The following is a 4,925-nucleotide window of genomic DNA, read 5'->3' as shown; positions in this document are numbered from 1 at the left end:
CCATTCTTGTTCTGCCCATAAGTTAGTGCACATCCAACAACCCAAGAAAACATTTTTTAAATACCCGACATTGCAAAGATTGTTGCGCTGTCACTCCTGTTTTGTACCAATTATTGAATATTAGTCTATGTACACACAAAAGCAGAAAAGATATTTGAAGCTATTCCTGCTGTAACCTTGAGGATCTTGAGGTCAGTTTTTCAAATTGTAGTTTAAGATTTATTGCAAACATCTTTCATAATCAATTTGAAGGTTTTTTTTTTCTGTTTTACATCCACCAGCTAAAATATAAGGCCAGTCAGATTTGCCAACAGACCTTTGTGACATCATAAAGCCAAACCTGATCAAAGAAAAATCTATTCAATAATGAAAACAAAACAGACATCTAACAAAAATAAAAGTCACCTGAAACATTGGATCAGAAGTCTTCCTCCTCCTTCTGATGCATTTTCTCAGTCATGTGAGATGATGTCAGCCTCATCTGCTTCACCATCATCACCTGAGATGCAACCAATAATAATAACAACCTTTATTTAATAAGAACATCAAGGGTTTAGTGGAAATACTAAAGCAGTCAAACTCAAACAGGATAAATGGAAGTGGTGGCTCAGGGATCTGGTGAGGATGCTGGCCCCTGGTCGTCTTCCTAGTGAGGTTGTCCAGCCACGTCCAAGATTCAGGACACACTGGAGGGAATATATTTCCTCAACTCTCTTGGAAATGACTCGGGATCCCCCGGGAAGAGTTACAGGACTTGACCAAGGATAGGGAAGTGTGGGATGACACACGCACACTGATGATGTAAGGTGCACCACTGCATGCTGGGAGCAACTTAAGGAGGAAGTAAGTTGCCCAGTGGCCTTTAATAAGTTTCCTGTCTGATGGTAAATCACAGAACATAGTGCACCAACCAAACATGGGAAACTAGTCTAGATTTTTTTTTTGGTGGCATTTTCTTGTTGATGCTCAGGATCTGTGCTGGATCATTCAATCATCCTAAGACAAAGAAGATGTGGATGGATGCTAATGTCAATTTTTTTTTACTATTAAGGTCATTTCCAATGCCATAAAGGGCAAAAGTCAAAACCCAATTTTTAAAATTTTGCTATACATTTTTGCAGGCTAAAAAGGATAAATACCTTCACCAAAAACACTTAAAAAGATTATGAATGTTTTAAATCCCCCTCCCCCTCTAGCTGCCACCTTATCGTGGTGGGGGAGTTTGCGTACCCGGATGATCCTAGGAGCTATGTTGTCGGGGGCTTTGTGCCCCTTGTAGGGTCTCCCAAGGCAAACAGGTCCTAGGTGACGGGTCAGACTAAGGGCAGTTCAGAACCTCCATGACCAGTAAAAAATGAAGGACCGAGACGTTGCCCGGTATGGCGGAGCTGGGGCCCCACCCTGGAGTCAGGCCTGGGGTTGGGGCTCGCGCGCGAGTGCCTGGTGGTCGGGTCTTAGCCCATGGGGCCCAGCCGGGCTCAGCCCGAAAGAGCGACGTGGGCCCGCCCTCCTGTGGGTTCACCACCTGTAGAGGGGGCCATGGGGGTCGGGTGCAGAGAGGATTGGGTGGCGGTTGAGGGCGGGTGGCTCAGCGGCCCGGTCCATGCTCACAGCCCCTGGCTGTTGGGACGTGGAATGTCACCTCGCTGGGGGGGAAGGAGCCTAAGCTTGTGCGGGAGGTTGAGAGATAACGACTAGAGATAGTCAGGCTCACCTCCACGCACAACTTGGGCTCTGGTACCCAACTCCTGGAGAGGGGCTGGACGCTTCATTTTTCTGGTGTTGCCCACAGGGAGAGGCGGAGAGCTGGGGTCGCATTGCTTATTGCTCCCCAGCTCAGTCGTCATGTGTTGGAGTTCACTCCAGTGAACGAGAAGGTCGCGTCCCTACGCCTTTGGGTCGGGGACAGGTCTCTCACCGTTGTCTCGGCCTATGGGCTAAGCGGCAGTGCAGAGTACCCGACCTTCTTGGAGTCCCTGGGAGGGGTACTAGATAGCGCTCCGACTGGGGACTCCATTGTTCTCCTGGGGGATTTCAACGCCCACGTGGGCGGTGACAGTGAGACCTGGAGGGGGGTGATCAGGAAGCACGGCCTCCCCGATCTGAACCCAAGTGGTGTTCAGTTGTTGGACTTCTGTGCTAGTCACAGTTTGTCCATCACGAACACCATGTTTGAGCACAAGGGTGTCCATAACTACACGTGGCACCAGAACACCCTGAGCCGGAGGTCGATGATCGACTTTGTAGTCGTATCATCTGACCTTCGGCCACGTGTCTTGGACACTCGAGTGAAGAGAAAGGCAGAGCTGTCGACCGATCACCACCTGGTGGTGAGTTGGATCCGCTGGGAGGGGAGGAAGCCGGTCAGACCTGGCAGGCCCAAACGTATCATGAGGGTCTGCTGGGAATGACTGGCGGAACCCTCTGTCAGCGAGGTCTTCAACTCCCACCTCTGGGAGAGCTTCTCCCAGATCCCGGGGGAGGTTGGAGACATGGAGTCTGAGTGGACCATGTTCTCCACCTCCATTGTCGATGCGGCTGCTCGTAGCTGTGGTCGCAAGGTCTCTGGTGCCTGTCGCGGCGGAAATCCCCGAACCCGGTGGTGGACGCCGGAAGTAAGGGATGCCATCAAGATGAAGAAGGAGTCCTACTTATCTTTGTTGGTGGGTGGGACCCCGGAGGCAGCTGACAGGTACCGGCAGGCCAAGCGTGCCGCAGCCTCTGTGGTCGCAGAGGCAAAAACTCGGGTCTGGGAGGAGTTCGGGGAGGCCATGAAGGAGGACTATCGGTCGGCCTAGAAGAGATTCTAGCAAACCGTCCGACACCTCAGGAGGCGGAAGCAGCTCTCCACCAGCACTGTTTATGGTGTGGGTGGGGAGCTGTTGACCCTGACTGGGGATGTTGTCAGGCGGTGGAAGGAATACTTCGAGGATCTCCTCAATCCCATCGTCACGTCTTCCGAAGAGGAAGCAGAGACTGGGGACTCAGAGGTGGACTCATCCATTACCAAGGCCGAAGTCACCGAGGTGGTTAGAAAGCTCCTCGGTGGCAAGGCTCCTGGGGTGGATGAAATCCGTCCTGAGTACCTTAAGTCTCTGGATGTTGTGGGACTGTCTTGGCTGATACGACTCTGCAACATCGCGTGGCGATCGGGGACAGTGCGTCTGGATTGGCAGACCGGGGTGGTGGTCCCTCTGTTTAAGAAGGGGGACAGGAAGGTGTGTTCCAACTATAGGGGGATCACACTCCTCAGCCTCCCTGGTAAGGTCTATTTCAAGGTACTGGAGAGGAGAATTCGACCGATGGTCGAACCTCGGATTCAGGAGGAGCAGTGTGGTTTTCATCCTGATCGCGGCACACTGGACCAGCTCTACACGCTCCATCAGGTGCTCGAGGGTTCATGGGAGTTCGCCCAACCAGTCCACATGTGTTTTGTGGATCTGGAGAAGGCGTTCGACAGTGTCCCTCGGGGCACCCTGTGGGGGGTGCTCCGGGAGTACGGGGTCCGGGGTCCTTTGCTAAGGGCAATGCGGTCCCTGTACGACCGCAGCAGGCGCTTGGTTCGCATTGCCGGTAGTAAGTCAAACCTGTTTCCAGTGCACGTTGGCCTCTGCCAGGGCTGCCCTTTGTCACCAGTTCTGTTCATTATTTTTATGGACAGAATTTCTAGGCGCAGCCAGGGTGTAGAGGGGGTCTGGTTTGGGAACCATAGAATCTCGTCCCTGCTGTTTGCGGACGATGTGGTTCTGTTGGCTTCGTCAAATCAGGACCTTCACCGTGCACTGAGGCGGTTTGCAGCCGAGTGTTAAGCGTCCGGGATGAAAATCAGCACCTCCAAATCCGAGGCCATGGTTCTCGACCGGAAAAAGGTGCTTTGCCCTCTTCAGGTTGGTGGAGTGTCCTTGCCTCAAGTGGAGGAGTTTAAGTATCTCAGGGTCTTGTTCACGAGTGAGGGACGGATGGAGCGTGAGATCGATAGACGGATCGGTGCAGCATCTGCAGTGATGCGGTCGCTGTATCGGACCATCGTGGTGAAGAGAGCTGAGTAGGGGGGCAAAGCTCTCGATTTACCAATCGATCTACGTTCCAATCTTCACCTATGGTCATGAGATTTGGCTCATGACCGAAAGAACGAGATCGCGAGTACAAGCGGTCAAGATGAGTTTCCTCCGCAGGGTGGCTGGGCGCTTCCTTAGAGATAGGGTGAGGAGCTCGGTCACTCCGGAGGAGCTCGGAGTCGAGCCGCTGCTCCTCCGCGTTGAAAGGAGTCAGTTGAGGTGGCTCGGGCATCTTTTCCGGATGCCCCCTGGACGCCTCGCTGGAGAGGTGTTCCGGGCACGTCCCATTGGGAGGAGGCCCCGGGGAAGACCCAGGACACGCTGGAGGGACTACATCTCTCGGCTGGCTTGGGAACGCCTTGGGGTTCCCCCGGAGGAGCTGGGGAAGGTGTGTGTGGATCGGGAAGTCTGGGCGGCTTTGCTTGAGCTGCTGCCCCCGCGACCCGACTCTGGATAAAGCGGAAGAAAATGGATGGATGATGGATGGATGTTTTAAATCACAATTGTGTTAAGTTTGGAGCCTTAGACTCTGTAGGGGGCCTATTTCTGCTGCCACCTCATCTGATCTTGTCATGTGATGACATGTATGTTCTTGGTATTCCAGGTTATTTGCAGCTGCTTCCAAAACCCCAAAAATGCGATTAATATTTTGTTGCAGTTAAAAGATGTGTAGTCCTGTTGTTAGCATATGCTCTCTGTACAAACGACATGAAGCTGCCTATTTGTGTTATGATCAGTGAAAGTATAACCATGTTTTTATTTTATTTCTTTGCAGGTGTTTTTTGTATGAAAAATAATTTTATTTATTTTAATGACAAACAAATATGATTTTTTTTTTTACTTTTTTGACCTATTTTGACCTTGACC

The sequence above is a fragment of the Thalassophryne amazonica genome, chromosome 15, assembly GCF_902500255.1.
Source record: "Thalassophryne amazonica chromosome 15, fThaAma1.1, whole genome shotgun sequence".
Classification (NCBI taxonomy): Eukaryota; Metazoa; Chordata; class Actinopteri; order Batrachoidiformes; family Batrachoididae; genus Thalassophryne; species Thalassophryne amazonica.
The sequence above is the reverse complement of the archived record's forward strand: the minus strand, read 5'-3'. Positions refer to the sequence as shown.